Source organism: Topomyia yanbarensis, chromosome 2 (assembly GCF_030247195.1).
Source record: "Topomyia yanbarensis strain Yona2022 chromosome 2, ASM3024719v1, whole genome shotgun sequence".
Classification (NCBI taxonomy): Eukaryota; Metazoa; Arthropoda; class Insecta; order Diptera; family Culicidae; genus Topomyia; species Topomyia yanbarensis.
This window is the reverse complement of record NC_080671.1, coordinates 72,679,919-72,692,623: the sequence shown is the minus strand read 5'-3', so window position 1 is coordinate 72,692,623 and position 12,705 is coordinate 72,679,919. Positions and strand designations below refer to the sequence as shown.

At 17.1% G+C, this 12,705-nt stretch overlaps 1 protein-coding gene across 1 annotated transcript in view; it reads right to left on the bottom strand.

Annotated features, from left to right (window-relative positions):
* LOC131678422 (chaoptin-like) overlaps positions 1–12,705 on the bottom strand; it is a 190,879-nt gene that overhangs the window by 45,172 nt on the left and 133,002 nt on the right. The gene's annotated exons all lie outside the window — the stretch shown is intronic.

Here is a 12,705-nt window from a genome sequence, read left to right as displayed (position 1 = left end):
CTGCGTCGTGCGTGAAATGGAGAAGAAGAAATGGATTGCAAGAATTATTACCAGTAAATAAATGGGCTTTGGGGAAAATGGACGGGAAAAAATGGTTATGGAGCGATCAAGAACACACATACACGTTTAATTCGTTAATAAATAAACATGAACTATGCTGTTGGTCAACAACGTCGAGTATTTTATTCGTTTGTGGTGAAAGGCCTAATATACCGGGTTCAATACAAGAAAAAGATTCCATCAGGTGAATTGAACCATATTCTAGAACAATATCGGATATTAGTAAAATCGAATCCGGCAGCATAAGGTAAAGGCTGAAACTATATTTATAGCGACACTTTTAGACTTAACTTAAACGTAATTTTTTTTAGATTTAGGATGACGATATGTTACCACATTGAGAGTGTCATCAAGATCAATCATCTTGATGATATGATGATATATATATATATATATATATATATATATATATATATATATATATATATATATATATATATATATATATATATATATATATATATATATATATATATATATATATATATATATATATATATATATATATATATATATATATATATATATATATATATATATATATATATATATATATATATATATATATATATATATATATACAGGGTGTTTGGTTCATGAGTAAGAATCTCTCGAGGGGTGATTTACTGTCATATTTGGAGCAAATAATCGTTCTACACATACCATCAAATCTCAACCGTTACAGAGTTATTGAACTTTTTGAGTAAAAAACTTGTTTATCTTAAAACACCTCTAACTCAAAAAGTATACCTCGTATTCTAAATCTTTTAGTGCCATTGGAAAGGTGAGAAAATTTTCTATTGCATAATATTCTCACATCTTTCAGATAATTAGTTTTAATTACCCTTTAGTTGTAAAGTAGGTAAAAGTTAGTGTTTTTGATGAGGTTTTTTTAATTTTCTCAAAATAATGAATTATGACTATAGCAATATCTATTATCTAAAAGTTGGGTTTGAGGACGATTCATAATTTGTTCTTCAACATAATATTCCTATCTCTTCTCGTTTCCTTGTAATTTGACTTCTAAACTTTTCCTGTAATTGACTTGAAAGTTCTTAAAAGACTCTAATTTAAAAAAATATGCTTTATATCGCTATTATCAGGGCTTAATTGGAAAGCTGAGAAAATTTCCATTCGATGTTTGTACAGATATCTTTTAGTTAAGTGTACTACATGACTTTTTACTAGTAAAACAACTCAAAATTTCCTTGTTTCGGTGATTTTTGTAATTATTCTAATTATTAATCAACTAAATTTATCGTCGCTATTGTTCATTTGGTGCCCCTTAATATTCTCTATAACTTGTTATTTGACACTTTATACCTATCGATTTTCATTTCGCTGCAATTTAATAGTTAACACAGCATGGCCTTATCACAAATGCAGTGGGTTCGAAATCGTTGTTTTTTGCATATGAAACGAGAAGATAAAAATGATTTTGCTTCGAAACTAAAAGAGATAATTGAATGGAGTCAAAGAAAAAATTGTAGAACTTGCTGAGATGCATTAATTCCATGATAATAATGATGAAGTTTATTATTTACTATTTTAACAAAATAACGAAAATGCTAATTATAAAACTTTAAAATAATTAACTTCTAAAAGAATACTAAATTCACTTAGCTGAAAGGTATTAATGCATTTTTCTCTACAAAATTTTCCTGGCTTTCGAATAAAAATAACAAAAGGTACAATAAGTGCCATACTTTTTCAATAAGAGCTAGTATTAGTGAATATGAGATAAATATATCCAAGTTCAATAACCCAAACACATGAAAACAAGACTAGATAAGTGTATCATGTCAAAGAACAAATTATACAACTTTTCAAGACTAACAATTTGAATGATTAAAATAGTGATGTTAACTATTAAGATTTTCGCGAAGTGAACGAAAAATCGATCAGAATTGTTATATTTTAAATAAATTACTGTGAAAAGATTACTTAACCTAATTAGCTGAAACATTTGAGGACATTTTTCAGTGGAAAATTTTCTCACCTATCCAATGGATCTAAAATATTTGAAATACAAAGTATATTTCTTGAGTTAGAGCTATTTTAAGACAACTAAGTTTTTAACACAAAAAGATCAATAACTTAGTAACGGTTGAGATTTGATGGTATGTGTGGAAAGATTGTTTGCTCCAAATAAGACAGTAAATCACCCCTCGAGAGATTCTTACTCATGAACCAAACACCCTATATATATATATATATATATATATATATATATATATATATATATATATATATATATATATATATATATATATATATATATATATATATATATATATATATATATATATATATATATATATATATATATATATATATATATATATATATATATATATATATATATATATATATATATGATCGGGAGACGGTTTAGTTTCATTTGGGACCTGCCACTTATCCAGCTCATGTAAATTTTTTCCAGAGCAAAGCGTTATGTCAAACACCTCCGCTCTCCCAGACCTCGCAAAAGTTGGTCGATTTCCCTGATTTAGAATATGGAAATTTGTAGTACTTATGTATTATTTCCTATGGAGAAAATTGGCTTAAAACCATCTTTATGCATGAAGGGCACAACACCTAACTATAATTAGTCCAGGTGTTTGCGTTTCGATTTTGGACTAAGCGTCAGCCGTCCGTGCCATGGTTCTAAAAGAGACGAAGTCGTGTTTTATGTTTTATGTTTTATGTTTTATGTTTTATGTTTTATGTTTTATGTTTTATGTTTTATGTTTTATGTTTTATGTTTTATGTTTTATGTTTTATGTTTTATGTTTTATGTTTTATGTTTTATGTTTTATGTTTTATGTTTTATGTTTTATGTTTTATGTTTTATGTTTTATGTTTTATGTTTTATGTTTTATGTTTTATGTTTTATGTTTTATGTTTTATGTTTTATGTTTTATTTTTTTGTGTTTTATGTTTTATGTTTTATGTTTTATGTTTTATGTTTTATGTTTTATGTTTTATGTTTTATGTTTTATGTTTTATGTTTTATGTTTTATGTTTTATGTTTTATGTTTTATGTTTTATGTTTTATGTTTTATGTTTTATGTTTTATGTTTTATGTTTTATGTTTTATGTTTTATGTTTTATGTTTTATGTTTTATGTTTTATGTTTTATGTTTTATGTTTTATGTTTTATGTTTTATGTTTTATGTTTTATGTTTTATGTTTTATGTTTTATGTTTTATGTTTTATGTTTTATGTTTTATGTTTTATGTTTTATGTTTTATGTTTTATGTTTTATGTTTTATGTTTTATGTTTTATGTTTTATGTTTTATGTTTTATGTTTTATGTTTTATGTTTTATGTTTTATGTTTTATGTTTTATGTTTTATGTTTTATGTTTTATGTTTTATGTTTTATGTTTTATGTTTTATGTTTTATGTTTTATGTTTTATGTTTTATGTTTTATGTTTTATGTTTTATGTTTTATGTTTTATGTTTTATGTTTTATGTTTTATGTTTTATGTTTTATGTTTTATGTTTTATGTTTTATGTTTTATGTTTTATGTTTTATGTTTTATGTTTTATGTTTTATGTTTTATGTTTTATGTTTTATGTTTTATGTTTTATGTTTTATGTTTTATGTTTTATGTTTTATGTTTTATGTTTTATGTTTTATGTTTTATGTTTTATGTTTTATGTTTTATGTTTTATGTTTTATGTTTTATGTTTTATGTTTTATGTTTTATGTTTTATGTTTTATGTTTTATGTTTTATGTTTTATGTTTTATGTTTTATGTTTTATGTTTTATGTTTTATGTTTTATGTTTTATGTTTTATGTTTTATGTTTTATGTTTTATGTTTTATGTTTTATGTTTTATGTTTTATGTTTTATGTTTTATGTTTTATGTTTTATGTTTTATGTTTTATGTTTTATGTTTTATGTTTTATGTTTTATGTTTTATGTTTTATGTTTTATGTTTTATGTTTTATGTTTTATGTTTTATGTTTTATGTTTTATGTTTTATGTTTTATGTTTTATGTTTTATGTTTTATGTTTTATGTTTTATGTTTTATGTTTTATGTTTTATGTTTTATGTTTTATGTTTTATGTTTTATGTTTTATGTTTTATGTTTTATGTTTTATGTTTTATGTTTTATGTTTTATGTTTTATGTTTTATGTTTTATGTTTTATGTTTTATGTTTTATGTTTTATGTTTTATGTTTTATGTTTTATGTTTTATGTTTTATGTTTTATGTTTTATGTTTTATGTTTTATGTTTTATGTTTTATGTTTTATGTTTTATGTTTTATGTTTTATGTTTTATGTTTTATGTTTTATGTTTTATGTTTTATGTTTTATGTTTTATGTTTTATGTTTTATGTTTTATGTTTTATGTTTTATGTTTTATGTTTTATGTTTTATGTTTTATGTTTTATGTTTTATGTTTTATGTTTTATGTTTTATGTTTTATGTTTTATGTTTTATGTTTTATGTTTTATGTTTTATGTTTTATGTTTTATGTTTTATGTTTTATGTTTTATGTTTTATGTTTTATGTTTTATGTTTTATGTTTTATGTTTTATGTTTTATGTTTTATGTTTTATGTTTTATGTTTTATGTTTTATGTTTTATGTTTTATGTTTTATGTTTTATGTTTTATGTTTTATGTTTTATGTTTTATGTTTTATGTTTTATGTTTTATGTTTTATGTTTTATGTTTTATGTTTTATGTTTTATGTTTTATGTTTTATGTTTTATGTTTTATGTTTTATGTTTTATGTTTTATGTTTTATGTTTTATGTTTTATGTTTTATGTTTTATGTTTTATGTTTTATGTTTTATGTTTTATGTTTTATGTTTTATGTTTTATGTTTTATGTTTTATGTTTTATGTTTTATGTTTTATGTTTTATGTTTTATGTTTTATGTTTTATGTTTTATGTTTTATGTTTTATGTTTTATGTTTTATGTTTTATGTTTTATGTTTTATGTTTTATGTTTTATGTTTTATGTTTTATGTTTTATGTTTTATGTTTTATGTTTTATGTTTTATGTTTTATGTTTTATGTTTTATGTTTTATGTTTTATGTTTTATGTTTTATGTTTTATGTTTTATGTTTTATGTTTTATGTTTTATGTTTTATGTTTTATGTTTTATGTTTTATGTTTTATGTTTTATGTTTTATGTTTTATGTTTTATGTTTTATGTTTTATGTTTTATGTTTTATGTTTTATGTTTTATGTTTTATGTTTTATGTTTTATGTTTTATGTTTTATGTTTTATGTTTTATGTTTTATGTTTTATGTTTTATGTTTTATGTTTTATGTTTTATGTTTTATGTTTTATGTTTTATGTTTTATGTTTTATGTTTTATGTTTTATGTTTTATGTTTTATGTTTTATGTTTTATGTTTTATGTTTTATGTTTTATGTTTTATGTTTTATGTTTTATGTTTTATGTTTTATGTTTTATGTTTTATGTTTTATGTTTTATGTTTTATGTTTTATGTTTTATGTTTTATGTTTTATGTTTTATGTTTTATGTTTTATGTTTTATGTTTTATGTTTTATGTTTTATGTTTTATGTTTTATGTTTTATGTTTTATGTTTTATGTTTTATGTTTTATGTTTTATGTTTTATGTTTTATGTTTTATGTTTTATGTTTTATGTTTTATGTTTTATGTTTTATGTTTTATGTTTTATGTTTTATGTTTTATGTTTTATGTTTTATGTTTTATGTTTTATGTTTTATGTTTTATGTTTTATGTTTTATGTTTTATGTTTTATGTTTTATGTTTTATGTTTTATGTTTTATGTTTTATGTTTTATGTTTTATGTTTTATGTTTTATGTTTTATGTTTTATGTTTTATGTTTTATGTTTTATGTTTTATGTTTTATGTTTTATGTTTTATGTTTTATGTTTTATGTTTTATGTTTTATGTTTTATGTTTTATGTTTTATGTTTTATGTTTTATGTTTTATGTTTTATGTTTTATGTTTTATGTTTTATGTTTTATGTTTTATGTTTTATGTTTTATGTTTTATGTTTTATGTTTTATGTTTTATGTTTTATGTTTTATGTTTTATGTTTTATGTTTTATGTTTTATGTTTTATGTTTTATGTTTTATGTTTTATGTTTTATGTTTTATGTTTTATGTTTTATGTTTTATGTTTTATGTTTTATGTTTTATGTTTTATGTTTTATGTTTTATGTTTTATGTTTTATGTTTTATGTTTTATGTTTTATGTTTTATGTTTTATGTTTTATGTTTTATGTTTTATGTTTTATGTTTTATGTTTTATGTTTTATGTTTTATGTTTTATGTTTTATGTTTTATGTTTTATGTTTTATGTTTTATGTTTTATGTTTTATGTTTTATGTTTTATGTTTTATGTTTTATGTTTTATGTTTTATGTTTTATGTTTTATGTTTTATGTTTATGTTTTATGTTTTATGTTTTATGTTTTATGTTTTATGTTTTATGTTTTATGTTTTATGTTTTATGTTTTATGTTTTATGTTTTATGTTTTATGTTTTATGTTTTATGTTTTATGTTTTATGTTTTATGTTTTATGTTTTATGTTTTATGTTTTATGTTTTATGTTTATGTTTTATGTTTTATGTTTTATGTTTTATGTTTTATGTTTTATGTTTTATGTTTTATGTTTTATGTTTTATGTTTTATGTTTTATGTTTTATGTTTTATGTTTTATGTTTTATGTTTTATGTTTTATGTTTTATGTTTTATGTTTTATGTTTTATGTTTTATGTTTTATGTTTTATGTTTTATGTTTTATGTTTTATGTTTTATGTTTTATGTTTTATGTTTTATGTTTTATGTTTTATGTTTTATGTTTTATGTTTTATGTTTTATGTTTTATGTTTTATGTTTTATGTTTTATGTTTTATGTTTTATGTTTTATGTTTTATGTTTTATGTTTTATGTTTTATGTTTTATGTTTATGTTTTATGTTTTATGTTTTATGTTTTATGTTTTATGTTTTATGTTTTATGTTTTATGTTTTATGTTTTATGTTTTATGTTTTATGTTTTATGTTTTATGTTTTATGTTTTATGTTTTATGTTTTATGTTTTATGTTTTATGTTTTATGTTTTATGTTTTATGTTTTATGTTTTATGTTTTATGTTTTATGTTTTATGTTTTATGTTTTATGTTTTATGTTTTATGTTTATGTTTTATGTTTTATGTTTTATGTTTTATGTTTTATGTTTTATGTTTTATGTTTTATGTTTTATGTTTTATGTTTTATGTTTTATGTTTTATGTTTTATGTTTTATGTTTTATGTTTTATGTTTTATGTTTTATGTTTTATGTTTTATGTTTTATGTTTTATGTTTTATGTTTTATGTTTTATGTTTTATGTTTTATGTTTTATGTTTTATGTTTTATGTTTTATGTTTTATGTTTTATGTTTTATGTTTTATGTTTTATGTTTTATGTTTTATGTTTTATGTTTTATGTTTTATGTTTTATGTTTTATGTTTTATGTTTTATGTTTTATGTTTTATGTTTTATGTTTTATGTTTTATGTTTTATGTTTTATGTTTTATGTTTTATGTTTTATGTTTTATGTTTTATGTTTTATGTTTTATGTTTTATGTTTTATGTTTTATGTTTTATGTTTTATGTTTTATGTTTTATGTTTTATGTTTTATGTTTTATGTTTTATGTTTTATGTTTTATGTTTTATGTTTTATGTTTTATGTTTTATGTTTTATGTTTTATGTTTTATGTTTTATGTTTTATGTTTTATGTTTTATGTTTTATGTTTTATGTTTTATGTTTTATGTTTTATGTTTTATGTTTTATGTTTTATGTTTTATGTTTTATGTTTTATGTTTTATGTTTTATGTTTTATGTTTTATGTTTTATGTTTTATGTTTTATGTTTTATGTTTTATGTTTTATGTTTTATGTTTTATGTTTTATGTTTTATGTTTTATGTTTTATGTTTTATGTTTTATGTTTTATGTTTTATGTTTTATGTTTTATGTTTTATGTTTTATGTTTTATGTTTTATGTTTTATGTTTTATGTTTTATGTTTTATGTTTTATGTTTTATGTTTATGTTTTATGTTTTATGTTTTATGTTTATGTTTTATGTTTTATGTTTTATGTTTTATGTTTTATGTTTTATGTTTTATGTTTTATGTTTTATGTTTTATGTTTTATGTTTTATGTTTATGTTTTATGTTTTATGTTTTATGTTTTATGTTTTATGTTTTATGTTTTATGTTTTATGTTTTATGTTTTATGTTTTATGTTTTATGTTTTATGTTTTATGTTTTATGTTTTATGTTTTATGTTTTATGTTTTATGTTTTATGTTTTATGTTTTATGTTTTATGTTTTATGTTTTATGTTTTATGTTTTATGTTTATGTTTTATGTTTTATGTTTTATGTTTTATGTTTTATGTTTTATGTTTTATGTTTTATGTTTATGTTTTATGTTTTATGTTTATGTTTATGTTTTATGTTTTATGTTTTATGTTTTATGTTTTATGTTTTATGTTTTATGTTTTATGTTTTATGTTTTATGTTTATGTTTTATGTTTTATGTTTTATGTTTTATGTTTTATGTTTTATGTTTTATGTTTTATGTTTTATGTTTTATGTTTTATGTTTATGTTTTATGTTTTATGTTTTATGTTTTATGTTTATGTTTTATGTTTTATGTTTTATGTTTTATGTTTTATGTTTTATGTTTTATGTTTTATGTTTTATGTTTTATGTTTTATGTTTTATGTTTTATGTTTTATGTTTATGTTTTATGTTTTATGTTTTATGTTTTATGTTTTATGTTTTATGTTTTATGTTTTATGTTTTATGTTTTATGTTTTATGTTTTATGTTTTATGTTTTATGTTTTATGTTTTATGTTTTATGTTTTATGTTTTATGTTTTATGTTTTATGTTTTATGTTTTATGTTTTATGTTTTATGTTTTATGTTTTATGTTTTATGTTTTATGTTTTATGTTTTATGTTTTATGTTTTATGTTTTATGTTTATGTTTATGTTTTATGTTTTATGTTTTATGTTTTATGTTTATGTTTATGTTTTATGTTTTATGTTTTATGTTTTATGTTTTATGTTTTATGTTTTATGTTTTATGTTTTATGTTTTATGTTTTATGTTTTATGTTTTATGTTTTATGTTTATGTTTTATGTTTATGTTTTATGTTTTATGTTTAATGTTTAATGTTTAATGTTTAATGTTTAATGTTTAATGTTTAATGTTTAATGTTTAATGTTTAATGTTTAATGTTTAATGTTTAATGTTTAATGTTTAATGTTTAATGTTTAATGTTTAATGTTTAATGTTTAATGTTTAATGTTTAATGTTTAATGTTTAATGTTTAATGTTTAATGTTTAATGTTTAATGTTTAATGTTTAATGTTTAATGTTTAATGTTTAATGTTTAATGTTTAATGTTTAATGTTTAATGTTAATGTTTAATGTTTAATGTTTAATGTTTAATGTTTAATGTTTAATGTTTAATGTTTAATGTTTAATGTTTAATGTTTAATGTTTAATGTTTAATGTTTAATGTTTAATGTTTAATGTTTAATGTTTAATGTTTAATGTTAATGTTTAATGTTTAATGTTTAATGTTTAATGTTTAATGTTTAATGTTTAATGTTTAATGTTTAATGTTTAATGTTTAATGTTTAATGTTTAATGTTTAATGTTTAATGTTTAATGTTTAATGTTTAATGTTTAATGTTTAATGTTTAATGTTTAATGTTTAATGTTTAATGTTTAATGTTTAATGTTTAATGTTTAATGTTTAATGTTTAATGTTTAATGTTTAATGTTTAATGTTTAATGTTTAATGTTTAATGTTTAATGTTTAATGTTTAATGTTTAATGTTTAATGTTTAATGTTTAATGTTTAATGTTTAATGTTTAATGTTTAATGTTTAATGTTTAATGTTTAATGTTTAATGTTTAATGTTTAATGTTTAATGTTTAATGTTTAATGTTTAATGTTTAATGTTTAATGTTTAATGTTTAATGTTTAATGTTTAATGTTTAATGTTTAATGTTTAATGTTTAATGTTTAATGTTTAATGTTTAATGTTTAATGTTTAATGTTTAATGTTTAATGTTTAATGTTTAATGTTTAATGTTTAATGTTTAATGTTTAATGTTTAATGTTTAATGTTTAATGTTTAATGTTTAATGTTTAATGTTTAATGTTTAATGTTTAATGTTTAATGTTTAATGTTTAATGTTTAATGTTTAATGTTTAATGTTTAATGTTTAATGTTTAATGTTTAATGTTTAATGTTTAATGTTTAATGTTTAATGTTTAATGTTTAATGTTTAATGTTTAATGTTTAATGTTTAATGTTTAATGTTTAATGTTTAATGTTTAATGTTTAATGTTTAATGTTTAATGTTTAATGTTTAATGTTTAATGTTTAATGTTTAATGTTAATGTTTAATGTTTAATGTTTAATGTTTAATGTTTAATGTTTAATGTTTAATGTTTAATGTTTAATGTTTAATGTTTAATGTTTAATGTTTAATGTTTAATGTTTAATGTTTAATGTTTAATGTTTAATGTTTAATGTTTAATGTTTAATGTTTAATGTTTAATGTTTAATGTTTAATGTTTAATGTTTAATGTTTAATGTTTAATGTTTAATGTTTAATGTTTAATGTTTAATGTTTAATGTTTAATGTTTAATGTTTAATGTTTAATGTTTAATGTTTAATGTTTAATGTTTAATGTTTAATGTTTAATGTTTAATGTTTAATGTTTAATGTTTAATGTTTAATGTTTAATGTTTAATGTTTAATGTTTAATGTTTAATGTTTAATGTTTAATGTTTAATGTTTAATGTTTAATGTTTAATGTTAATGTTTAATGTTTAATGTTTAATGTTTAATGTTTAATGTTTAATGTTTAATGTTTAATGTTTAATGTTTAATGTTTAATGTTTAATGTTTAATGTTTAATGTTTAATGTTTAATGTTTAATGTTTAATGTTTAATGTTTAATGTTTAATGTTTAATGTTTAATGTTTAATGTTTAATGTTTAATGTTTAATGTTTAATGTTTAATGTTTAATGTTTAATGTTTAATGTTTAATGTTTAATGTTTAATGTTTAATGTTTAATGTTTAATGTTTAATGTTTAATGTTTAATGTTTAATGTTTAATGTTTAATGTTTAATGTTTAATGTTTAATGTTTAATGTTTAATGTTTAATGTTTAATGTTTAATGTTTAATGTTTAATGTTTAATGTTTAATGTTTAATGTTTAATGTTTAATGTTTAATGTTTAATGTTTAATGTTTAATGTTTAATGTTTAATGTTTAATGTTTAATGTTTAATGTTTAATGTTTAATGTTTAATGTTTAATGTTTAATGTTTAATGTTTAATGTTTAATGTTTAATGTTTAATGTTTAATGTTTAATGTTTAATGTTTAATGTTTAATGTTTAATGTTTAATGTTTAATGTTTAATGTTTAATGTTTAATGTTTAATGTTTAATGTTTAATGTTTAATGTTTAATGTTTAATGTTTAATGTTTAATGTTTAATGTTTAATGTTTAATGTTTAATGTTTAATGTTTAATGTTTAATGTTTAATGTTTAATGTTTAATGTTTAATGTTTAATGTTTAATGTTTAATGTTTAATGTTTAATGTTTAATGTTTAATGTTTAATGTTTAATGTTTAATGTTTAATGTTTAATGTTTAATGTTTAATGTTTAATGTTTAATGTTTAATGTTTAATGTTTAATGTTTAATGTTTAATGTTTAATGTTTAATGTTTAATGTTTAATGTTTAATGTTTAATGTTTAATGTTTAATGTTTAATGTTTAATGTTTAATGTTTAATGTTTAATGTTTAATGTTTAATGTTTAATGTTTAATGTTTAATGTTTAATGTTTAATGTTTAATGTTTAATGTTTAATGTTTAATGTTTAATGTTTAATGTTTAATGTTTAATGTTTAATGTTTAATGTTTAATGTTTAATGTTTAATGTTTAATGTTTAATGTTTAATGTTTAATGTTTAATGTTTAATGTTTAATGTTTAATGTTTAATGTTTAATGTTTAATGTTTAATGTTTAATGTTTAATGTTTAATGTTTAATGTTTAATGTTTAATGTTTAATGTTAATGTTTAATGTTTAATGTTTAATGTTTAATGTTTAATGTTTAATGTTAATGTTTAATGTTTAATGTTTAATGTTTAATGTTTAATGTTTAATGTTTAATGTTTAATGTTTAATGTTTAATGTTTAATGTTTAATGTTTAATGTTTAATGTTTAATGTTTAATGTTTAATGTTTAATGTTTAATGTTTAATGTTTAATGTTTAATGTTTAATGTTTAATGTTTAATGTTTAATGTTTAATGTTTAATGTTTAATGTTTAATGTTTAATGTTTAATGTTTAATGTTTAATGTTTAATGTTTAATGTTTAATGTTTAATGTTTAATGTTTAATGTTTAATGTTTAATGTTTAATGTTTAATGTTTAATGTTTAATGTTTAATGTTTAATGTTTAATGTTTAATGTTTAATGTTTAATGTTTAATGTTTAATGTTTAATGTTTAATGTTTAATGTTTAATGTTTAATGTTTAATGTTTAATGTTTAATGTTTAATGTTTAATGTTTAATGTT